Here is a 27,052-nt window from a genome sequence, read left to right on the forward strand (position 1 = left end):
GTATGCAAACGTCCCGAGCGACAATGTGAATATGCCCATATATATTATTTTTTTTATTTAAAATTTTGGCTCGGGGGTTCCCGGTCCTTTCAGGGTGGCACCTCCTCGCCAGGACTGGCAACGCAGAGTTGCCTTTTATTTAGTGCAGCGTCGTTTCGGGAGGATCCGGGTCACACCGCAGGACAAGGGGGTAATGAGCACTTGTCGTTGGCACGGGGACGCTTTGCTGGCAGGACGAACGCGTCGCGGCAATGGTAACGATGGTCACTGCGATGCCAGACCACAGGCGATGCGGAACTGCGCTGAGGTTGAGCTAACGTAGGTTAGCTGCTAGTGGAGATAGTGTATTACGAGCCCTATTCCCAGAGGTAGGAAGTAAAACCGCGGAGTTATGAGATGCTTTGATAACTGATTTATTCTTCATTTGATACATGCTTATATACTACTTGGAACACGGAAGTTTAGTGCAATGATTAGTGAAATAAGCTATATTTTAAAATAGGTCAGAGAATTATGATTATGGTAGCAGTAGTTGGCTTTGCGTAGTTGGCTGACACTGCAAAATGTACTGACTGCATTGGCGGGTTATATGCTGATCAGTAATTCTCATATGCAGTGGGTGCTACTGATCGCCAGGTACTGTTCCCAACTTGGCTACTGCTTGATTTGTTGGGTGTAATCATGTTGAGCACCTTTGGGTACAAACAGAAATGTTATTTTTGACATATAAAGTCTTTTAAAAATAAAACTTACAAATAATAGTTACTTTTGGCCCAATAAAAACATACTTTGTAAGGCTGGGGCGAAATTTGGGTAGACCTTCAGCTTTTTTTTTGATTCTGAAACAAGTTCCTCGGATAATATGCTTAAAATGGATCGAGTTAGACTGTAATTTTTTAATAGATTTACCATCAGCTTTGCCTAAAAATATACTCGTAAGACAACATTTTTAAAACGAGGAGAAATTTGCAAATTTTTGTTTTCGGTCCCTTTTTTTTGTAAAAAATATAAATAAAAATATAGCACACGTTAAAATATATTTTTTTACTATTTATTAAAAAAATTTTATTTTGCATTAGCGGGAAAACTATCACTTGAGACTTTTATTTAAATAGCCATGTTAGGAAATTGTTTAAGTACACAAAAGTAAAAATAGTAGTTTAATATTATTATTATTAATTTTTAACGAATTTTAACAACAAACATCTCCTATTTTTGGTCCCTAGGAAGTTTCCATGCAGTAAGATTTTAGGATTCTTTTACAGATTTGTATAACCATTCTTTTGATTATTTATATGCACCATTTGTTGTTTTTCACTTCAAAAAGAAATATTTTTCACAGCATTTTTTCCGTCACGTGGTTTTTTGGAGCTTTGTATTTCCCTTTTTTTAGTAAACATTAAATTGCTTTTACTCCCACTGTTTGAAAAAATATTACCCTGCGAGAGACTTACCTGGGAATATATATGTATAATTTAATGAATTCACTGGTTTTGTTTATCAAACAATGTTAATCGTGGGTTACTCCAACTCTTTCACATAAGTAAACGCAAGTGGAAAAGACGGATAAAGGCGCGTGCATTTTAGAAAAACAAAAAGCAACAACAACCAATGTTCCGCTAGTCCGTTGTTGTTCTGTTATTTAGGCATGTCCCGTTTGGTCAATGCATCTTCCGTTGCATATAAAACCAGGGTATTTCATACCCGACATATCCGATCATGAATCGTTATATAAAAATTAATTTTTGATTATTAATAAATAATATACAGATTTAGTCTTTTTATTTATTTTTTTCAGATTTAAATCGACTTTATACTTTTGTTATCCGGTAGAGAGGACGCATTATCCGGAAAAAAAAGCTTCCAGTATGAATCAAATATTAATAGTTCCAGCATCGAGATATTGCTTAAGACATGAACCAAAGCAGAGACTATTAGTAACTAAAAATAATTACCTTTTCTCTTTTACTATTAATTTCACAGGTTCTTTAGATTTTATTTTATGTAAATATAAGTGTTACTGTTTTATTTGTACCTTCCAGCAAGCCGTTATGAAAAAAAAATCTTTAAATAAAATCGTAAAAACGCCAATAAAATTTGTGTGCCTATGTTTTTGGTGTACAAAAAATATTTAAATGCTCGCATTATTTAATATTACAATTGGCTTCTTTTAAATAAATATGTCTTGTCCTTAACCTTAATATGACTTATATAGAATTTCAACATTTCGGGTATTCATTTAATTAGTAAAGTGTTACAAGTTAATATGGTTTCTGTTTACATTAAATGCGTTTACTATATAATTCAAATTATTAAAATTTTAAGTCAAGTAACCATTGTAATTAATTAAAAGGTGCACTATATTTTATTTCATAAAGCTTAAATAGTTCTAATTTTCAAAACGAGGGTGGTCTGTTAAGTTCTTAACCTCCAAAAGAAAAACGAAAATTTTGGAAAACTGGCGATTTATTTCTCAACATAATCTCCTTTTAGCTCGATACACTTGACCCAGCGATGCTCCAACTTCTTTAATTCGTCTGAAAAATACGTTTTCTCGAGGTCTCCTCATTCGACGCAAATTTCTGTCCAGCGCGTGACTTTCAAGTTTGGAAACAAAAAGAAGTCACACGGGCTTAAATCTGGAGAATATGGTGGTAGCAGTTCGTAGCCCAATTCGACCAATTTGGCCTTGGCGAGGGCGGAAGTGTGAGCCGAAGCGTTGTCATGATGAAAGAGCACTTTTTTCTTCGCCAAATGGGCCGTATTTTCTGCAATTCGGCGGCGAATCGGCCCAATAATTCGGCATAGTACAGCCCTGTGACAGTTCTGACCTTCTCCAGGTAGTCGATGAAGATCACACCTTGTGAATCCCAAAAAACGGTGGCCATCACCTTTCCGGCAAATGGGACAGTCTTCGCCTTTTTCGGACCAGGTTTGCCGGGTGAAGTCCACTGTTTCGACTGTTCCTTGGTCTCTGGTGTGTACCAGTGGATCCATGTTTCGTCGACGGTCACGAAACGACGCAGAAACTCCAGGTCAGGAAAATAATGAAATAATTATTTTTTAAAAAAATGTTTGCTTTGTTGATTTTGATCGTATTTTTCTTTACTCTGTGATGTAGAATATTTTAACTTTTTAGCATTACGAATATAATTTTATAGAAATATCACTGAAGCTAGCAACAATCCCTAAAAATGTAACATGGTGTTACTAACTATTATTACTAACTATTTCTTATAACTTCAAGGGTATACAAACTTCGGCTCGCCGAAGTTGACTTCTTGTTTCTTAACCATTAAGCCAGGGCTTCATACTATGCACCGCCCATATACAAGAATATGGCACTTGGGACTGCTGAAAGTTATCTACATCTTCAATAAAGTACCTATCATTATGTAACACCTTGGACACAACATACGGCCCTATGAATTTGGGAATTAACTTACTGGACACACCTTGCTGCGAGTTGAAATTTTGTACAAATTTTGTAATACTTTTCAAAAAATATTTTAGGCTCTTGTCGTTTTGAATCAACATAGTTTTTGCTATATCCTGGCGCTTTTTTCTAGCATATATCAGCTTGTAGTCGTATTTCGTTCAGGTCTTTGTGCAAAATTGCTTGACTTTCATGAATACAATTGTCTTTTATTTACTTTATTGTTTACTTTTTATGTTGCTTGCTGGACTACTTTGAACGCTAATGATTGAAGCGGTTGGTTGAACGCCGTTTCCTTCAATATTTAGTTGAACGCCATCACGATTAACCGTCTCGACAAGTTTAAGTTCGTTGCCGTAAACGTCTTCGTCTTCTTCTTCGTCGTTGATGTCAACTGCATTGGCGACAGCCATCTCGTCGCCTTGTTTTTCGTTGTTGTTGTTGCCTGCATAAGCGACAGCCATCTCACCACCAATTTCGCAAGTAAACTCCACCATTTCGTAGTAAAACTCTGGAGCAATTTCATACGGAAATTTATTTATTTGTTTCCCTTTTTGGATAAGCGAAGTTTTTCACAAAAACTTTTGATATCCATAAATTTGAGTTCTCCAAGATTAACGCGTGAAGCCATGTTAATAGACATTTGCCTATTCCGATATCTTGCTTAGGTTCAGTTACCACTTCTGAATTATTGTGCTCTAGATCTTTATTCTCCTTTCTTGCTTCCGATCACACCGGCCACGCTTTTTCTAATATTCTCGTCCTCCCTCCGTTCGTTCATTTTCTCAGGGATGGAACATATAACGATACCTTATAAGCCGGGATAGCAGGCATAATATATACCCAGGGATACACAACATAATATATATAGCTAACTTAAAACTACTTTAGCCATGTTTAGAGTGGGAGCGATTTCTTACTTAGTTCTTATTACTACAAATCGAACGGTATAGCAAAAACTAAAAGGGTTGCAGACGAAGAAACCAATTGGTTTAGGAGAAACAGCGTTGGTGATAAATGCACAAGTTCATTAGTCTAGTTGCATTCCCACTTAAAATACGCGTCAAATCTCACTTCCTTTGTTCAAAACGGATGCTCTGCTCAAAAGTGATATGCAAAAGAAAATCTTGGGGGACTTCTCAAAATGAAAATTTTATTTTGCTTGTCAGTTTGTCACAAAACAATATTTTATGGTGAAAATTCTAGACGATGTTAAGCAGTTTGATATAAGAAACTTTAGCTCTGCCACTTTTAGAAAAACTCGATTCGGGACGGAAGCGATTTCGATTTGAGTATTCCGAAATAAAATCAATCTCGGTTCTGCGGTTGTTAACGAGGGACGTGAGGGGAAGACGTAAAAAAAAAGAATGAGAGGAAAAACCGAGTGTCGCTTGTACTTTGCACGCAAGATTTTTTTTATCGGAATAATGGGTTGCCTATACTTGGGGGTGTTGCAAAAACAACACCCTAGTTGCTGGCGAGCGGGAGTCGAAACATTTTCATTATTGCATGCGGCACCCCTCCCAAATCCAACATCTCGTCCGAAATTTGTCCTTCGTAGCGTTTACGATCGTCAAAGGAGAATCATTATTGTTATATGAAATAATGTTGCCCCTAACTGGATCATATTCGGTGTTGATGTAAGCTGTACGTTCGGGGCTTTCTCTTATCCTTTAGTGCGGTTCTTCTTGGCCAGGTAATGGCACGGCAAAGGGGGTTGCCTAACGTTGTTGCTTCAAAGCAGCCGGTGAACCAGCTGTGCTCCCTACGTAATCTTGGCCCGAACTTGCATACTGTTATTGAACACTCAAGGCGTGCACCGCTTGCGATAAGCTAATCATCAATTGCTTCAGCTCGTCAATTTGAGATTGTTTGGTGTATGTATCGAAAACGTTGTAATCTCGTTAAATTTTGTCGCATCCGTGTGAGTTCGTCGAATTTAGCCATATTGTTTCCGACGACTGGAATATTGTTCGTGCGTAGACTAATTTTTGACATTTTTAGTTAACCTCGTGGTCGTGGCGACATCTCTATTTTCCCACTCTTGATGTTTTTTTCAGCCTTTTCCTTTTTTGTTCGAGATACTTTTTAAAAAAAGTGGTTGTTTTGCCGTTCTGCCCTTTTACCACATTCCTTGACCGTATTGCCTAGACCGTTGTGGCGTTTCTGTTTTTTAAAATTTTTCAATCCTTTATTCCTGAATAAAGTTCAGCTTTAAATATAATTGTGTTGATATTTTATTTCAGGATGGTAATTATGTATTTATTATTTACCACATTCCTTGACCGTATTGCCTAGACCGTTGTGGCGTTTCTGTTTTCTAAAATTTTTCAATCCTTCATTCCTGAATAAAGTTCAGCTTTTAATATAATTTTGTTTCTATTTTATTTCAGAATGGTTATTATGTATTTATTGACAATGAATTTAATGAAATATATATATAGAAGGAACACTTGTGAGCGTGGGGCACATGTCTGTCTCCTTCGACGTTGCCAACCGAACTGCCCTATTTTTGACACCACCATTGTACGTTGGAAGATGGAATTATTATTTAGGACCCTGTCGGGCAGTGTAATATACACTTGGCCCGACACGATTTCCCGTGTTAAGCGAAACATGGACTTAGTACAAAATAAGGGGTTTCGTTCTTAAAATTCAAAATTGGCAGCAAAAGAAATTTTGTATTGTTCAAACTTGGTCTGTTTTTATTAAGGTTTCATATATTTGTTTAAAATAAGGCAAAAGTTATTATGTATATGCCTTTAATAAATGCATAACATTCAAACTTTCAAAATTAAAAGTTGGTAATAAATTAAAAAAGTTTCTTTAAATAATTAAATAACAGGTTAATCTTAATCTATAGAAACTTAAAAATGTTAAAAAGTAAAGAGATCATATGTTTCTGTTCATATCAAATTTAAAATGCATTTGGTGGCACTTATAGTTTAAGCCAGTTTGTTTTAACATGTTTCCTTTTTTCGTGGCTGCTTATCAAAAAAATCAGTTATTTTCGATTGCAATTGTGTAAGAACGAGGTTTTTAGCGTGTTAAAAGGGGATGGGAGCCAATTTGTACTGTGTAAGACCGAGTTCGTGCTAAAAGAGTCCGTGCTAAGCGAGGGTCAAGTGTATTTAGAAGCACTGATTGAAAATGACGGAAATAAATTGATATTTAGAAACTAATCAAAATCCGATAAGATATCAAAGTGGGGATGGATATGCAATATTTGAAGAAATATCATATCTTTAATTTTTTGGATACTATTGAAGTATGTATATGTGTAAGTATGTAACGAACAGCTGGATAGCGGATGATCACCAATTGCGGGAGTTCTGATGACTTATGTATACACCCAGAAAAAATGAAATTGAAAAAACCGAGATCGGTTCTTCTTGGTTTCAGTATTGTTTCTTCTCAAATTTTTCTTCTCGGTTTCATGACGGAAGCGATGTCGATTTTAGTATACCGAACTAGAATCAATCAAACAAAAGCACCTCTTAACGAGGTAAAAAGTAGTGGCGAAAGCGCTCTTAACAAAACTTTCTGATATCAACAATTGTGACGAAAAATCGATAAAATAAATAAACTATATTAAATTTATGATTTCGGCCCGCAACAGTAAATATTTATTTACCGACACGTAAATTTTCTGCTGTAGCGTCCCGAATACATAAATTTAATATAGTTTATTTATTTTATCGAATGTAATATCTAGGGTATTCAATTGCGTTGCAAAAGTGTAAACTTTGTAAGTTTGCCAGACGAGATTTGTGAACGCCCTCTATTTTAAAACATCGTTGCAGAAAATTGACGTACAAAAGAAAATAACTTTTAAATTTTTGTATTGCTCCAGCATATAATCTTGGGCTTTATTAACTTCGCTCTCAGACCATCGCTTAGTTTCGACCTCCCTGGCTTGGTTTCTTGAGGGTTTTTCCTCAAATGAAATTGTTATTAAATGATTTTGTTTAATAGAAGACAACTTTTTTTCTTTTGCATAAATGCAAATTTATTTCTTTCCTTTCACTGTCAATTCCATGGATTTAAACCCGACTTTTCAGTATATTTTTAGTATTTTAGGTAAAATTCCTACCCATTATTAACCCCCTATTTCTACACAAGTACAACAGATTTGTATACATTGGCTGGGGTGTTGTAGGCCTTGAAAACTATTTTGTATGGAAATTGTTGTCGGAACTGCTTACACTTTTACACTTTTCAAACGTTTGCAACGCAATTGAATACCCTAATCATTTTTCGTCACAATTGTTGATATCAGAAAGTTTTGTTAAGAGCGCTTTCGCCACTACTTTTTACCTTGCTAAGAGGGGTTTTTGTTTGATATCAGAAGTTTTTTTGCACAAGAGTTTAAGTACCCCAATACCATGACTAGGAGTCGTCCCCCATATGGCTTGGCTATTGAAAAACCAAACACACAGATTCGACCCCTAACCTTAGCTTAGGCACTGTAGCGTCATTACCAGTCGGCACCCTCGAGGAGGGTTCAGTATAGGAATCTCGAGGGCTGTATAGTTTCACATTCCAAGAGAAACCTGTCGTTTCTTATATTTCCCGCCGAACCAGCGGGTTTTTCCAAAGTGGTAGAACAAATAGATCAAGTTTCCTATTTCGATTAGCTTCATGCAAGTAAAGGACACTAAAACCATAATGGTTTTTCCGTTTGAAAAAATCGAATAAGAATATTTTTCATCAAATTGGTTTTTTTCTTGCTTATTCCAATAAGCATGAAATATTTCGTATACGGAGCTGAAACGAGTTGCACTTTTTATCGCTTAATATCTTCCAAACGGTAATTTTTAGGGCAAAAACTTTTATATATCAAAAATTGAGGAATTTCAAGAGCTATATGATTTGAAATTTAAAAAGAAATCGTTCGACTCGATTTTGAGAAAATAGTCAAAAAGTGGTTTTAAAAAAAAACCTTTTTATCATAACTCTAAATTTTACTGTATGAAGAGTATTTAGGAAATTAAGTTATCTTTTCAGATACTTATAGCACGTTTCTGTAGCATGAGTTGTTTAGATACTATAAGCATTTTAACTCTCTTTTTTTTTATTTCCCGCTAAACTAGCGGGTTTTTCCAAAAGTCGTAGAACAAACGTTTTCTATTTCAAGCTACTTTATACACCCATAGGGTTTCCAAAACCCTAAAACTAAGATGGGATGCATACAAACCCACAAACAAAGGGACAAACATTTTCATTTTGGGAAGAAGAAAATCTTGTTTTTTGAATTACTTTTGAACGGAACATCGGATTTCAACAAATGAGGTGTCATTCGGCGCGTATTCTCAGTAAGAATAAAACTAGATAAACAGCCGGGGGCTTTTAATCCCCACCGTATCCAGCAGCTCCTATTTCTAAATTTTTACTTTTACACTTTCACCGCTTTTTCTCCCAAACAAATCTATATTTCGAAAGTCTTGGTATGCAATCTTCTTAGTTAGTGCGATACCTTTCGATTGGTGTATCACTCGTTAGACCGCACCGTAATTCCAGATTTTCAATTCTGCGACTATATATAGTAGTTGTCTTCGCACGCTCTGTTGCGCGCTTCGCCACTACGTCTACTACCGTCCACAGTGATCTGGGTTCTGTGGTTGTTGACGAGGGACGTGAGGGGAAGACGTAGAAAAAATGAGAGTGAGAGGAGAGAGACCAAACTCCTCTCTTGAAATTATTGCAAAGTTATCTAAATAAGCGGCGCCTATATCCCTGCAAATTGGAGGACTTGCTCCAGGAAATCAACCTAATAAAAGCCCTTCCATATTAATAGCGTAAGTAAAATGATTTTTTTACAATTTGTGTAAGTCCTTAAGTATATCAATGATTTTTATTCGAACACGTTTTTCTTAACAAAACGAAATCAGTAATGTGTTGTAGTGACTGTTTTGCATACATTCCTATATACACAAACATAAACGTAACGTAACGAAAACTAATAATTATTAGCTTATAAGCTAAGGTGTGAGATAATTAAGAAAATTGGATGCTATTAACAAACACAAATTTCTATGAACATATGTATGTATGTTAGCATACGTACGCACGCAGCGCATTTTTTTATTCGACTTGTAACTACGCAGTTTGCATACACAACATATCCTCAAATGTACACATACATATGCAATATATATATGTACAAATGTAATAGATTGTGATTGTTATTCGCAGCCATCTTAAGCACGACATAAATGTAAAGGGTATATTTTTGTATAGTATTAAAAAAAATCATTTCTTGTTTTAGGTGCCGCGGTTTCTTACGAGTGCCCATCCCACCGAATGGGCTACGTGTGCTTTTTAGGGTTGACGGAGTGGAAGGATGTTTAAAAAAGAATAATTGTATGCTATTTAAAATTAAGCAATTTTAGTTTATCCGACATTGTAACGCCCCCTCCATGTATATAGACCAGCGGCCTATCTAGTGAGCATAGGGAAGTGTTCTGCCCATCCTCTGCTCGCTCACGTATAACGTACATGTTCGTGTGACTTCGGCATGGGTCTTCGGGTCATTTTTTCTCAACTTCGGCGCGCTTTTTTGTTGCTGCGGCAGAGGATCTCAGTGCAAAGCAGAGAAACGTCTCGCAGCACGCCGCGCGCAAACTTCGTGTTTGTTATACTCACACTAATGCAAGGCAAACTTGTGATGGTATGTGTGTGCCGACCACTGATATAGACCTACTAATTACATTAAAGCCTTAAGGATAAAATATATATAATGTAGCGTGTAACGGTTGCATGAAATCGGGAATCTGCAGTTGCGGGGCACGCTATTAGGGTCCGGCCCTCGCTCGTCGGCTTTGGGGATGGAGGTTCTGCGCCTACAGATTCGCGTACTGACTACACATTATTATCACTAAGATCAGAAATAAGCGTGCTAGCGACAAGAGACAATAGTAAACTGAAACCGGAAGAGAACGATAAATAAATTCAGGAAAAAGTATTATAGTGACGGAAAAGTTTTGGAGAAAGTTAGCTATGCGAATCCACGGTATTGTGGTCGCGTATGGCCCTCCCAACCTATGATCACCACCTTAAAGCATGGCTTCGGTGACCCCTTTGATACCCTACGATCGGGAAATCATCAGCTTAGTTCAGTTCAATGTTATTTATAGATCCATGGTTTTATTTCTGTTCGAAGAGGTAATTAATTTTTCGTAGATAGCAATACAAGTCATATTTAATATTTATGAAACGAACATAGGGTATTTGAAAAAATAAGTCATAGGAAGATAATATTTATGATATAACAATGTATTTTACTAAATATAAATTTTAGCTTAAAGAAATAGTTTTCCGATAGTTCTAGGTATTCTGTATTATTTTTTTTTAGTAAAGAAATACTTCTTCAAGGGACTTTCTAAATTTATCAATTCATGTATTCAGGCAATTAGAGACTTTAAGATTTAATAATATGCGATCGTAATTTATATTCAACTTCTTTTGAAAATCGCAATTTAATTCATAAAGAATGCAATTAACTCAAGGTATTTTAATTAATTAATTGTTTTTAGATCGGGGTTTATGTTTAAATAAGTTACGTTCACTTTACGGATCGGCAAGAAATGTGAATAAAGTAATATATATGTGATTAGTTAGTGTGACTCACGGCATTTCCTCCAACGTTGAAGATCGATCTCCGGACGGGATGGATTGGCTGTAATCTAAAGGGTAGCGATTTTTCTCGCCATGTAGAATTTAAAGGGCAAATAAACATTTCTCTCATTTCTTTTAGACGCGCGAACGATTTAAACTAAACTTGTAACCCGTACCTAATTCATCGTACTTCCTTGAATGCTTTGCAATAACAAATTTCTCATTTAAACCTAAAAAAATTTTACTCTTCTTAAATTAAATTAATGCTTCTCGGCGTGCATTATCTCTTTTAACCCGAGTGACTGGTTATTTTCTTTCAATTTGTCAAATATAACTATTGCTTTACATGGCGTTGCCACTTGAGGCTTTACGAAAATTTATGGTTTGTTTTATGGTTTACATATCTTTGATTTCATTGATTTTCTTTTCACATTATTTCTTAAATTCGGTTTTTCAAAGCACCTTGGTTATATAACAGGGTTAGGACTGATATATAATCGAATTAAACTGCCATCGGATCCTCTTTATATAAACTGCTCTGCTTGGAAGGCACTACATAGCCCGTAGATAGGTAGATAGTAGATAGGGTTACTTCAGGGCACTTATCTCTCCAAATCATTCCTCGCGGGCCAACCTGACGATTGGGCATTTAAATTAATTACAGATATGGCGACATGTGTGTCTCAAAAAACCATACCTGACGATTGGGCACCGAGATTTGATTTTGGCCTTCTTGAGGTGGTAAATATTCCAGTAAATTGGCCGAATCAATAAGATGCGCCTTTGGCGGCAACTTGTGGCAGCACTGGCTGGGTTTTCTACCCGGAATCTCAAAAAAATACCAGTAGTGAAATTTTGTTGGAGGTTAAATACGCCCCAATTTCTAAACAAATGCACTTGCACTTACTTTAAGCTTTATTCGCTGGCTAGCTTTTATAGCTGGCAGCCACTCTGAGTGCTAAACACCACTTAAAATACTGGATGCCACTCAAAAATATTGGATACCACTCAAAAATATATATTTCGGGCTTTTAGCATTTTAATTAAAAAAATTGAATTTCGAGCTGTTGGCACGTCCGTTTCTCTTGCTGGTTAAAATAAGAAGAACTTAACCGGAATCGGCTGGATACCAGCGAGGCTTTAGGCGGAAATATATATCATATGACGACCGACACAGGTGGCCACACTAGAACTTTCCAAGACCACCCTGGCTCAGCTGTTCAAAACTATCGAAATATCGAACAGCAGACACATGTGGCCACACTAGAACTTTCCAAGACCACCCTGGCTCAGCTGTTCAAAACTATCGAAATATCGAATAGCCGACACAGGTGGCCACACTAAATCAAGCTTTGGTTTAAGCAGACCCTGTATAGTAGGCTTTCAGGCTGAACCTAGGTTCGCCAGTCGCTACAGGCGCCGTTACAAAAACCCCCCGCTAGAGTCAGGCTAGGGTATTTGGCTCTAGATACCCTGGACAGATTACCGCCTGGAGTCGCATCACTGGCGAATATCTTTCGCGTGATAGTTACCCAAGAGTCGACCTTGCAAGCCCTCTAGTTCGTAATAAGATCTTCCCAATTTTCTTCGAACTCGGGCTTTTACAAATGATGGACCAAACTCGGCGTTATAGCCGGTCTGAAAGCAGCTTTGCTTGAAATTGCGTCGAAATACCTCTTGCCCTTCAGCGTAGGAAACATCTCTCGAGCGCAAATTATAACGCTTTTCGTTCCGATCGTGAGCTTTCTGCATTTGCTTAGTCGCTTCCTCTCGGATTATTTCAAGTGAATCTTGCCTATTAAACATCAAGGAACGATCATCTAGCATGTTCAGTCTCCTTAGCAAGGAATAAGTAGAACCGGAAGTTACCATATGCTGGCCGAAAGCCATATAGTACGGCGTTGTACCGATACTGGCATGGATCGAGGATCTCAAGGCACAACATATCCAATTCAAATACTCATCCCAATCTTTCTGATCTGGACGAAGGTAAGCTCGAATCGCTGAAATAACAGAACGATTGACTCGCTCAGAGGCGTTAGCTTGAGGCGAATGAACAGCCGTCAGCATGTGTGAAATCTCATACGTCTTCATTAGTTTCTGAAACGCTTCAGAACGGAATTGTGATCCGTTGTCTGATACGATAGTTTCCGGGACACCGAAAGTCATGAAGAGCTCGCCTTCGAGGTACTTAATAACAACACTAGCATTAATCTTCTTTACAGGTTTTAGAAATACAAATTTAGAGAAATGATCTAGGACTATGAAAATCCCGATATTCCCGCTTCTCGAACGTGGGTAAGGTCCGAGAAAATCGATGAAAATTCGTTGAAAAGTCGCACAGTTTCTGGCGCTTTTCCTAGGGGTGGTCTGAGAACACGATTCGGTGGTTTAGTCGACTTACATGTCTCACAGGCATTAACGTATGCTTTTACGTCAGGCACGAGGCGAGGCCAAAAATAATACCTCCTAACGCGCTCGACAGTCTTATGTATCCCGCCGTGGGAACCCAATGGACTGTTATGGGCTCGGAAAAGAACTTCGGGGATCAGCTCTGAGGGTAACCAAAGCTTACATGCGTATTCATCGTGTACTTGTTCTCCAGTTAAATGTTCTGCTTTTCTATACAAATACCCCTCCTCTGTTTTAAGATCAGGGAAATTATCTTTCTTCTCTTCAACCTTAGCTACTAGATCTTTGTAAGCAGGAGATTTAAAGTGGTTTGAATTCATATCGACTAACAAACCTTCCCGCAAATCTATCGCCGCGACTTCGTCCTCCTTAACGCGGGACAAGGAATCAGGTACCACGTTCATTGTACCCTTTCGATGCTCAATTTTAAATCGATATCTTTGCAAGGCTAACGCCCATCGAGCTAAACGAGAACTGAGATCATGGTTAGACATAAGCCATTAAAGCCAGGCGTGGTTAGTTATAATCGTAAAATCATGTCCTTCCACGTAAGCTCTAAAGTTCTTCAAGGCTACTATTGCCGCCAGACACTCCTGCTCGGTCACGGTATAATTTCTTTGAGCTCGATTTAGTTTTTTCGAAATAAATGCTATAGGACGTTCGTCTCCTTCCTGAGATACCTGTACTAACACAGCACCGACACCAGACTTGCTAGCATCGCAATGGATAGCAAATGGTTTAGAAAAGTCCGGGCTACATAACACCGGAGCTTCGCTAGGACGAGTCTTCAAGATTTCGAAGGCGTTTAGTGCTTCTGGAGTTAGACTGACTTTCGTTTGGTTGTCATTAAATCAGTTAAAGGAGAAGCGATTGATGCAAAATTCGGAACGAATTTGCGGTACCAGCCACATAAGCCCATAAAACTCTTCAAACCTCGCAGGGTTCTTCGGGACGGGAAACTCGGTGATTGCTTTCACCTTTTCAGGATCTGTACGAATTCCGCCATTACAAATGATGTGACCCAGATAACGTACACGTCGCATGCAGAAATGACTTTTGCCAATATTGATTATCAATCCTGCACGCTTGATGTGAACGGCGATCTCCCTAAGTACGTTAAGATGATTCTCAAAGTTTGACGAGACTACCAGGAGGTTGTTACGTACGCCCTCCACATAGAAAGATTCACATAGAGAAACAACGACGAATCTTTAGCCAGGGGGAGGGGTGCATGTGACTAACCAGACTCATACTGGTAAAGGCAGAAGAAAAAGCAATTCGGCAATTCTCGGGTGTCGCGTGGCCAGAACAACGGCCACTATCGACCTATTGGTAACCATACTACGGTAGCTGGCAAAGGGCAACAGCCGGCCGTTGACTAACAACATAGCAGATATCAAGAAACAGTAATTCTAGGTTTGAACACCTAGTTTATCCGATCCGCACCCGCAGCCAAGTAAAAGCTCTAGTCTGGTATAAAAGACCTTAGACAAATAGAGAAAGGGGGAGAATCCATTTGGGTGTCTTGCTGACGGAAGCCGGCAGCTTCGAGAGAAGGCGACTTTCCCTGGGGCAGTCGTCCATGGAGTCTTCTGCCACCAGGACCAGCCACCATATCCAACAGTCCTTGAGGAGAACACAATTGCAGCTCGAAATAATCTTGTGCCGAACCAGCGCCGCTATTGTCATCAAAGAACGTGGAGAAGATCAACAATAAGGACGACATCCGACATACTGCGATGTTTGTGGACGCAGTATCCGTGATCTCCATGCTCCTGAAAATTGTTCAGCTGTAGGAACCATCCGTTCAGAGCGTAGCGACCAATAGCATACGTCGGAGAAAGTAGTGATGCAATATAAATGTGTTAATCGAGCCAACCAAAGCTAAAGTGAACTCATGCATAACGAAGGACCAATATCCTCAAATAATACAATTGGATAACAAGTGAAAATCAAGCATTCAAACATGCACTGAAATATATTTAAACCAACCGAATCAATAGACAAAGTGCGAATCATGATAAACAATTAGAGAGGACAAATCTCTCCACCAGCCGTTGAAGAAGTCGCATGCCTGTGGCATAATATATATATATTTTGTGTTTAAGTGAATTGGTATACTTAAGAACAGCCGTATTTTGGTGCACGTATATTTATATATATATCCAATATAATATTTTCCCAAAGCCCAGGATCCGGAGCGTCGAGATCTCATCGCCCAGGATTTAAAGAGGGGGTAAGTTTGTCGGGACACGGTTCCTTTCTTATAAACATACATATATAAATATTCGTGCAGTATCCTACAGTTTTATAGACTACTATAAACTTTTTTAGCGGCGTGTATCAGCCTTGTAGTTATATGATAATTGCAAGAGTCCTATGAGCGACGTTTGTAGTCGTGAATAGTCAGTATTTTGCTGATGTGTGCACATTCATAGGTGATAAATTCGATACTTTCCGCTAATACAATAATTGTCAATTAGTTTAATCCCTATATGAGTTAGCCAATTTTATGTTATTCAATCCCGGCACACGCCGACATAAATATTATTTAATAAATTTATAATGTGAAACAGAATTCTAAACATGGTGTGCTAGAACTCTAACAAAGGGGGTGTGCTGACGCGAGGAGTGAACTAGGTCAAGAACAATGACATAACTTTCGACGGACAACCTTGACAATAGGGGATCGTATTGCGCGGCCCGCGACGATCCATTGGCACACGAATGTGTGAAGGGGAGGGAATATGGCCGAAACACAGCCCGATCGTATTGCGATCAAGCGACAGCTAAGCTTGTTGGGCAGTGTGTACTGATGACTGACGAACTTGTTGACTAATATTATTTTCCAGGCACTTTTGATATTTATTCTCGTTATGTTGGAGAGGAGAGAGGCTTACCAAGATCCCACGACCCGAATACGACGTAGCTTATGCCGGCAAATGGTGCCTGAACATCGGACGCCTCTCCCTCGGCCCAAGTCCTTGTCAGGACTCGGGCACTAATATGCCCACGTAACAGAATTGGCGCCCAACGCTAGGACATTTCATATTCCTTAAGGAATTTTACCAGGGTCCACAATCTCGATGCCTGCGGTATCGGAGTGGATATACCTAGGGATGGCATAGCTTTCATCTTTATCTGCCATGAGTAATTTGACTGTTTGATAGAACAGGGAGCTTAAATAATTTTAAATATGCGCATACTTATTTTGTCTTTAAATTAGTAACTTTAAAGTCCCCAACTTCTGTGACTGTCAGTGTTGAGTGGCCACTCAATCAGAACTTTGTCGCAGAATAGAGGCCTGACTTTGAAATGTTTTTAACCTTAAAAATTCTCTGTTTTGTTCATGGACAAATTTACCAGAACTTCCTTAAATCAAGAACTATGAGTTATCCTTTTTTATAATACTATACCTATAACTAAGTGTCGACGACTACTTGTTAAAACAAGGAAGAACGCTATAGTCGAGTACCTCGACTATCAGATACCCGTTACTCAGATAACAATCTTTAAAATAAGTTAGCCGAGCACTTTGTTCTCTCTCCCTTGCTCTCATTTCTCGGCGCACTTTGCTCTCTCTGAGCGCTGGCAGGGCTTTTTTCTTTGCCGCTAAGTTCGGCCGGCAACCATTTACATACACACACATACACGCGTAAAAACATTTCGCATTGTCTGGCTCTGACGTCATAGCTTTTTTCTTTTGAGGTTGGGTTAGAGTGGGCGTAGCAAAATTTTTTTTGGTCAATCGATAGGTATTGACAAGACTAATACATTTCAGTTAAAATTGTCTATCTAGCATCAAAACTGTAGGAGTTACATTTTAGGGCGGTTTGTGGGCGTTAGAGTGGGCGTGGCAGTCTACTGAAACAAACTTGCGCTGCGTAAGAAGCTCAGGAATCTGTACGCCTAATCTCAATAGCCTAGCTCTCATAGTTTCCGAGATCTCAGCGTTCATCCGGACAGACGGACAGACGGACATGGCTAGATCGACTCGGCTAGTGATCCTGATCAAGAATATATATACTTTATGGGGTCGGAAACGCTTCCTTCTGCCTGTTACATACTTTCCGACGAATCTAGTATACCCTTTTACTCTACGAGTAACGGGTATAATTAACGTAAATACAATTTATAGGTGCTTTCTGGCCGACGCCACACGACGTACTACGCATTTGCTCGGTCGTTTTAATTGGTTCGAGTCCAGAAAGAGCAGGAGCGCAAGCATTACGGTAACGCAGTTAGCAGTTGCGGTGCGGGTCTACTGTTCGTTTGTCGATCCAGGACAGAATGGGGGTGGGGGAACTGACAGGAAACGCAAAGCCGACGCCCTACAACGTACTAGGCATTGGTCCGGTCGTTTTCTTGGTTCGAGTCTTTGCTATTTCCCTTGACATATTTGGGCGGTGGACGATTTTTAGTTTCTCTGGCCGACGCCCCACAACGTATTAGGCTAGTTGGTCAGGTCGTTTGCTTGGTTCGAGTCCAGAGAAATAGGAGACGGTTGTGGAGCCCGAGAATGATCGGTCAAACAACTTGTTTTCCGACGACTGGCGGGAGGGGGTTTTTGGACCGATTCCTTATCTAAACACAGCCATTCCGTTTGGAACATTTGAGCTGAATAGAAAGGGAAAGTAAGGGCATGATGGCTTAGCGGAACCGCGTTGTGTAGAAGCGGCTAACACCCCTAGTTAGGGAAATTTATTTTATTATTGTTTGGGGCTTACATATCGGACGGTTCTTGACCGAAGAGAAACTTGAGAAGCAGAGGGAGGCACCCCCAGTTGATAAACATTCTTATTGTCGACTTATTCAGCGTTTACGTCGCTAACCGGGTATTTTGAAAAGAATCACGTAAAGCTTTTATACCAATCGTATAAATGAAGGGGGCCAAGAAGAAGGTCTTATTCCAACCCAGCACCGGAAGAGTGACCCGAGCAACAACGCGCGGAGACAATCACCAACCCCGGAGTGCGAGCGCGCCAAGGCTAGGAGACTCATCTGAAAGAGAGCCGTGGGAGCTCGCACAGAATCAGCCAGGACAGGTAGATACCCTGTCCGAAGAAAACAATTTGGACCAACATACTGAAATGGAAGGAGCCGCCGGAGGGGAGAATCTACCCCTAGGACCGCCGAAAGGAAGATCAAGTATGCTTCCCCAATTTCAGAGGCATGAAGAGGACAACTTAGAGGCTGCCGAGCGACGTGAACAAAGATTGATGGAGCTCTTGAGGCAAAGCAACGAAATGCAGCGTGGGATGAGTGCCCAGATAGAAGCGCTGAAAGCACAGATAACAGAATTGCAGTCTCCGACAGCCAGGAGACCCGAACAGAAGGGACTGCCTTCGCCGCCCCGTACTGTTCCGAATCCAACGGACAGCTTTTTGAGATACCAAGAGACCCCGCCCCTGGAACCAGTAACACAGGACATGCTCAATAGTCAGATGCACCGGCTAAAAACACCCAGGCGGATGGACACCCCATCACACAGGCAGTTCAGAACAAACGAGAGGGAGTCGAGTCACCAACTGCATCCAGAGATCGATCGGAACTCATCATTCCAAGGACCGCGACCAAAAGATGTCAGATTGGACAGATGGAACCTAAAGTTCGATGGAAGCGGACGCGGCATGACAGTTGAGAGTTTCCTATTCCGCGTGGACCGACTACAAGAATTGTATGACCTCAGCCGTCAACAAGTCTTTCGTGAATTCCATCTTCTGCTGGCAGGTGCAGCCACGAAATGGTATTGGCAGCTAATGGAAGACAAGGCAGGAGACTACAATTTTGACTACTATTCGTTGACACAGGAGATGGAACGAGCGTTTTCCGTTTACCGGAAGTGACCTTATGAAAATCAAGGAATTAATGGAACGCAAGCAAGGACAGCACGAAACCTTCAGCGATTATGTCTCCGACATGCACAACTTGCATTTCAAACTAAAGCATAAAATCGATGAAGATGAATTTGTTGAGCCTTTGAAAGACAACATGAACTCCCGGATGGGCGGCTTGTTGCTAACATCGCCATTAACTTCGTTAGCGGAGTTCAAAAAGGAGGGTCTCCGTGTGGATTGCTGGTTAAAAAATACTGCGAAAAACATGCCCAGCACTACAAAGCTTTTCTAGTAGTACAAAAGTTCTTACACCTTATAAACATATAAATCAAACCATTTCTAATAAATATGCTTTAATCGATCGTCAGTTGGATCAAAAGAGGAAACATTAAAACACAGATTCCATGCACCAAGTTTAAGAAAGATAATAATGTACAGAATAACCTTTAACATAAAGCAACAGCAGTGAAGATATCAGCCCGGACAGCTCAACCGATAAAACGTGAGACTCTTGATCACAGGAGTGGGTCGAAGCCACACGTGAATGGGCGCCTAAAAAGGAGAAGAAACACGGAACAGACACCAATGGTCGTACGCAGATTCCTTTTGCGAAGTCATTCCGTGCGGTCCGCATCGATCACTTCGAGCCTGTTACGTACGCCCTCCACATAGAAAGATTCACATAGCGAAACAACGACGAATCTTTAGCCAGGGGGAGGGGTGCATGTGACTAACCAGACTCATACTGGTAAAGGCAGAAGAAAAAGCAATTCGGCAATTCTCGGGTGTCGCGTGGCCAGAACAACGGCCACTATCGACCTATTGGTAACCATACTCCGGTAGCTGGCAAAGGGCAACAGCCGGCCGTTGACTACCAACATAGCAGATATCAAGAAACAGTAATTCTAGGTGGGAACACCTAGTTTATCCGATCCGTACCCGCAGCCAAGTAAAAGCTCTAGTCTGGTATAAAAGACCTTAGACAAATAGAGAAAGGGGGAGAATCCATTTGGGTGTCTTGCTGACGGAAGCCGGCAGCTTCGAGAGAAGGCGACTTTCCCTGGGGCAGTCGTCCATGGAGTCTTCTGCCACCAGGACCAGCCACCATATCCAACAGTCCTTGAGGAGAACACAATTGCAGCTCGAAATAATCTTGTGCCGAACCAGCGCCGCTATTGTCATCAAAGAACGTGGAGAAGATCAACAATAAGGACGACATCCGACATACTGCGATGTTTGTGGACGCAGTATCCGTGATCTCCATGCTCCTGAAATTTGTTCAGCTGTAGGAACCATCCGTTCAGAGCGTAGCGACCAATAGCATACGTCGGAGAAAGTAGTGATGCAATATAAATGTGTTAATCGAGCCAACCAAAGCTAAAGTGAACTCATGCATAACGAAGGACCAATATCCTCAAATAATACAATTGGATAACAAGTTAAAATCAAGCATTCAAACATGCACTGAAATATATTTAAACCAACCGAATCAATAGACAAAGTGCGAATCATGATAAACAATTAGAGAGGACAAATCTCTCCACCAGCCGTTGAAGAAGTCGCATGCCTGTGGCATAATATATATATATTTTGTGTTTAAGTGAATTGGTATACTTAAGAACAGCCGTATTTTGGTGCACGTATATTTATATATATATCCAATATAATATTTTCCCAAAGCCCAGGATCCGGAGCGTCGAGATCTCATCGCCCAGGATTTAAAGAGGGGGTAAGTTTGTCGGGACACGGTTCCTTTCTTATAAACATACATATATAAATATTCGTGCAGTATCCTACAGTTTTATGGACTACTATAAACTTTTTCAGCGGCGAGTATCAGCCTTGTAGTTATATGATAATTGCAAGAGTCCTATGAGCGACGTTTGTAGTCGTGAATAGTCAGTATTTTGCTGATGTGTGCACATTCATAGGTGATAAATTCGATACTTTCCGCTAATACAATAATTGTCAATTAGTTTAATACCTATATGAGTTAGCCAATATTATGTTATTCAATCCCGGCACACGCCGACATAAATATTATTTAATAAATTTATAATGTGAAACAGAATTCTAAACATGGTGTGCTAGAACTCTAACAAAGGGGGTGTGCTGACGCGAGGAGTGAAGTAGGTCAAGAACAATGACATAACTTTCGACGGACAACCTTGACAATAGGGGATCGTATTGCGCGGCCCGCGACGATCCATTGGCACACGAATGTGTGAAGGGGAGGGAATATGGCCGAAACACAGCCCGATCGTATTGCGATCAAGCGACAGGTAAGCTTATTGGGCAGTGTGTACTGATGACTGACGAACTTGTTGACTAATATTATTTTCCAGGCACTTTTGATATTTATTCTCGTTATGTTGGAGAGGAGAGAGGCTTACCAAGATCCCACGACCCGAATACGACGTAGCTTATGCCGGCAAATGGTGCCTGAACATCGGACGCTTCTCCCTCGGCCCAAGTCCTTGTCAGGACTCGGGCACTAATATGCCCACGTAACAAGGTCATCCAAGTATATGTTTGTCCATCAAGCGAGACATTGTGCTGGTGGCATTACAAAGCACAAAAGGCATTACTTTAAATTGGTAGAGTGGCCTACCGGGGACTGTAAATGCAGTCTTGTCTCGGGATTGAACTTCCAACGGCACTTGCCAATATGCATTTTTCAAGTCAAGACTAGTAATATACTCGGCTCTTGGCAACCGACTTAAGATGCCACTGATTTGTGGAAGTGGATATGCGTCTTTCTCGGTGAAACTATTGACCTTTCGACAATCTAAACAAATCCTCACTTTTCCAGGTTTAGTAACCATGACGATAGGAGAGGACCATGCGCTTTCCGACTCTTCAATAACCCCTAATTGCAACATTCTGTCTATTTCTGCGTACATACTCTTCTCAACAGCAGGTGAGACGGGGAAATGACGCTGTTTGACTGGCTTAGCACTGCCCACATCAATTGTATGTGTAATCAAACTAGTCTGCCCAAGACCTTCCTGAGCGAATGAAGGAAAAGAATTGATAACATGAACTAATCTTAACTTTTCTGCTTCAGACAAGTCGTGTTGATCTGCCTCGACGACGCTGCTAACTTTGCTAGACTTTTTAGATTCTAGCTCGGATATATGCAGATTTTTGGGAAGAAGATCATACAGCCTCCAAAAATCTATGCCCAAGTATAGATCTTGCTTTAGTGATGGTACAACATAAATGTTTAAAATCTTTTAATTGTTTCCATATTCTATGTTAACTTTCATCTTGCCTACTATTCGTTGTGGGCTTCTATCTGCCCTAGTAGCACTAACGTTTAAAGACTTGTAAGCATTATTCTTTTCCATGAGTTCGCTGGCTAAATCACCCCCAAAGCAACTTATAGATGCCCCGGAGTCAAGTAAACCGTACACGGTACGATCTAATAAACGAACCGGCAAAAACGGTCGAGGACCTCTTGTTTCTATCGGAACAGAACAAATATATTTCAATCCTAGCCGACAGGTTCTAATATTTTGCCAAAAAGATTTGATTCTTTGAGAACTCCGAGATTTAAATCTTTCCAAGAGAGGGTTAAGACAAAATTTTGGATTTGGAATATCAGGTAAATTTTTAACTTTACAATGCAGCAAGGAGCTGGCATTGCTTTTAGGAACATCAGGGATATTTTGTGGTGCAACGAACGGTACATCCACATTTAATCGGTCATCGTTGACTGGTTGCGAAAGGCACTCGAAGTTTTCGGTTTGTACTGCAACTTCGAAGCGCCGGACTTAGAGTTTTTTGCACACTTTGCACAATTCGATTTGTAAGTGTTATCTGCTCCACAGCCGTAACAAAAAGTCTTTTATCGGCTAAACAATCCTGGTAAATGTGGCCATCTTTGCGATTCTTTCCTTTCTGAGATTCAGATTCTGGAATCAGTTCTGATATTTCGCGTCTAAATGGGCTACTTTTACTATAACCGTGAGCGCGTTTAACGTCGTCGAGAAAAGCTTCGCGTCGACGACAGGTTTCTCTTAACTCTGAGACTGTTGAAATATCCACATTTAATAACTCATGTCGTATTTCAGGCCACAGATTATTCTTGAGAACTCGGACAAGTTTTCTCGAGCTCCATGGTATCTCTAGTTGATCGACTAAAATGTTTACGCTATCGTAAAAGCTATCGAAGGTTTCACTAGGCTTCTGCTTCCTGTTGCGGATCAACTCCTCGATGTCAATATCATCACTTTTCTGACGAAATTGCAATCGTAAAGCAGAACATAACCTATCCCAGCGGACTTCAGTTACCGATTTATGATAACGCCAATAAAATTCGTTGGCCTTGCCCTCAAAGAGAACGCTGGCGTTCCTACAAAGTACTGAGAAATTCCCGTCTAACGTTTGATGCGTCAGCGCCTCAACTCTATAAATGAAGTTATCTACTGAAACACCTGATCCCGAAAATTTAATTTTCCATCCGTTTAAAATATGAACGACCTTGTCGGGTCTAGTTAGGAGATCGGAAATGTCATTTCGCTGAGAACCAGGAGAACCTATGTTAGGCAGGACCCGATGTCTGTTTTGAATTTGCTCGACAACAACTGGCTCGTTATTTTCCTCGTCTACTGGAGGAGGAGTTGCTGATCTTTCCTCGCCACTTATAGAGGAATTTGGCGGAGTTCTGATCAGTCTCTGTACACTTTCTTCTACTGAATTCTGGATTAAATCGGTAATTTTCTCTGAAAGAAGTGAAAATAGCCTTCGCTCCATGGACACCATTGTGACCGTGTTATTGCTTAATCAGTAACGCTATTGTTGTTGCTCTGAGCGCTTCCAGGTGGACCCGGGGTATTATCGCTAATTCCTTGTTAACGACCTTTAGATTGAGACCGAGTTTGTAAACACTTTTCGACCACTGGCCTGCAAGAAACTTTGCATACTGGACACAAGTCGCTTTTCTTGAAATGCGCATCAATGCACTTCTTATGAAACTCGTGACGGCATATGGTTTCGAAAAGTTCGGAAGATGATTTAATTTCGGACTTGCATATCGGACAGACTGGCTTGGTGGCTTCCTGAGAGCCTTTTCCTGGGGATCGCTCTAACCCCATTTTTAGAATAGTTTAGAAATTATTAAATTTTAAGAAATACAAAAATCAAAGAGAATCCACCGTAGTAGATATAAAACTAAAATCTTCTCGATATATAAACCAAAAAAATTAATAAAACTGAACTTTTGCTTGATGTTACCCCGTATCGTAGGATAACTAAATTATTATTTTTTTAACTGCTAAACTTTCTTGGAAAAATAATAAAAGACAGATTAAGCGGACTTCTCGTTTTCTCAAATATAACTAAATCCATGTAGGGAGACGGTTAGATTTTCTAAAGTGTATTGCGGACAGAGTATAGTTCGAGAACTAATACTGTTGTATTCCTGCTTCACTAATAAAAAACGTAATCGCTCTAAGGCTAAACGAAATTAAAATTTCTACAGGTCTTTCGTGGATAGTATACCACTTGAAGTTTTACCTATTTTCCAAAACGCTTGAGCCTATAGAAACCTTTTAATTTGCAAAGTGTGGTTTAGGTAATGATGTAGCAAATCAGAAAGGGTCAGAAGATCTACTGTAGTTTGATACTTTCTGCATTTTCCTCAGAATGAGTTTTCTAAACACCACTAACTAAGTAAAGAAAAATCCTAACTCTGATTATTAATTTTGGCCAGAAAGAAAACTAATGTTCTTTGTCTCTGTTCTCCAAAAGAATTAAAGATCAAAGAAAGGTATTTTGTAGAAGTATTTTGTAAAAGTTGAAATTAAAGAAGTATAGAAAAGAATTCGAATTTAATTACTGGTGAGTCTTAATGAGTGATTACTGTACTCACTAAGGCCCCACACGTTGGGCGCCACTTTTCTTATTAATAACAATGAATTATATCTGCAGCGTGTAACGGTTGCATGAAATCGGGAATCTGCAGTTGCGGGGCACGCTATTAGGGTCCGGCACTCGCTCGTCGGCTTTGGGGGTGGAGGTCTTGCGCCTACAGATTCGCGTACTGACTACACATTATTATCACTAAGATCAGAAATAAGCGTGCTAGCGACAAGAGAGAATAGTAAACTGAAACCGGAAGAGAACGATAAATAAATTCAGGAAGGTGTATTATAGTGACAGAAAAGTTTTGGGGAAAGTTAGCTATGCGAATCCACGGATGGTATTGTGGTCGCGTATGGCCCTCCCAACCTATGATCACCACCTTAAAGCATGGCTTCGGTGACCCCTTTGATACCCTACGATCGAGAAATCATCAGCTTAGTTCAGTTCAATGTTATTTATAGATCCATGGTTTTATTTCTGTTCGAAAAGGTAATTAATTTTCCGTAGATAGCAATACAAGTCATATTTAATATTAATAAAAAGAACATAGGGTATTTGAAAAAAAAGGGAATAGGAAGATACTATTTATGATATAACAATGTATTTTACTAAATATAAATTCTAGCTTAAAGAAATAGTTTTCCGATAGTTCTAGGTATTCTGTATTATTTTTTTTTAGTAAAAAAATACTTCTTCAAGGGACTTTCTAAATTTATCGATCGTAATTTATATTCAACTTCTTTTGAAAATCGCAAATTAATTCATAGAGAATGCGAATAACTCAAGGTATTTTAATTAATTAATTGTTTTTTGATCGGGGCTTATGTTTAAATAAGTTTCGTTCACTTTACGGATCGGCAAGAAATGTGAATAAAGTAATATGTATATGTGATTAGTTAGTGTGACTCACGGCATATCCTCCAACGTTGAAGATCGATCTCCGGACGGGATGGATTGGCTGTAATCTAAAGGGTAGCGATTTTTCTCGCCATGTAGAATTTAAAGGGCAAATAAACATTTCTCTCATTTCTCTTAGACGCGCGAACGATTTAAACTAAACTTGTAACCCGTACCTAATTCATCGTACTTCCTTGAATGCTTTGCAATAACAAATTTCTCATTTAAACCTAAAAAAAATCTAGCTCTTCTTAAATTAAATTAATGCTTCTCGGCGTGCATTATCTCTTTTAACCCGAGTGACTGGTTATTTTCTTTCAATTTGTCAACTAACTAACTATTGCTTTACATGGCGTTGCCACTTGAGGCTTTACGAAAATTTATGGTTTGTTTCATGGTTTACATATCTTTGATTTCATTGATTTTCTTTTCACATTAATTCTTAAATTCGGTTTTTCAAAGCACCTTGGTTATATAACAGGGTTAGGACTGATATATAATCGAATTAAACTGCCATCGGATCCTCTTTATATAAACTGCTCTTCTTGGAAGGCACTACATAGCCCGTAGATAGGTAGATAGTAGATAGGGTTACTTCAGGGCACTTATCTCTCCAAATCATTCCTCGCGGGCCAACCTGACGATTGGGCATTTAAATTAATTACAGATATGGCGACATGTGTGTCTCAAAAAACCATACCTGACGATTGGGCACCGAGATTTGATTTTGGCCTTCTTGAGGTGGTAAATCCTCCAGTAAATTGGCCGAATCAATAAGATGCGCCTTTGGCGGCAACTTGTGGCAGCACTGGCTGGGTTTTCCACCCGGAATCTCAAAAAAATACCAGTAGTGAAATTTTGTTGGAGGTTAAATACGCCCCAATTTCTAAACAAATGCACTTGCACTTACTTTAAGCTTTATTCGCTGGCTAGCTTTTATAGCTGGCAGCCACACTGAGTGCTAAACACCACTTAGAATACTGGA

General features: G+C 39.6%; 1 protein-coding gene and 1 long non-coding RNA gene across 14 annotated transcripts in view; one reads left to right on the top strand and one right to left on the bottom strand.

Moving 5' to 3' along the window:
- LOC139354007 (uncharacterized) overlaps nucleotides 1–27,052 on the bottom strand; it is a 978,888-nt gene that overhangs the window by 489,884 nt on the left and 461,952 nt on the right. The window lies entirely within an intron of this gene.
- Nucleotides 1,489–6,624, top strand: LOC139354191 (uncharacterized). Of its 2 annotated transcripts, XR_011605293.1 has the most exons (3): nucleotides 1,489–2,004; nucleotides 2,494–3,035; nucleotides 5,830–6,624. It is a non-coding gene; the product is annotated as an uncharacterized lncRNA (long non-coding RNA). The 2 variants fall into 2 exon arrangements; XR_011605292.1 differs by lacking the exon at nucleotides 1,489–2,004 and having other exon boundaries at nucleotides 2,019–3,035.

This window comes from Drosophila suzukii, assembly GCF_043229965.1.
Source record: "Drosophila suzukii chromosome 2 unlocalized genomic scaffold, CBGP_Dsuzu_IsoJpt1.0 scf_2c, whole genome shotgun sequence".
Lineage (NCBI taxonomy): Eukaryota > Metazoa > Arthropoda > Insecta > Diptera > Drosophilidae > Drosophila > Drosophila suzukii.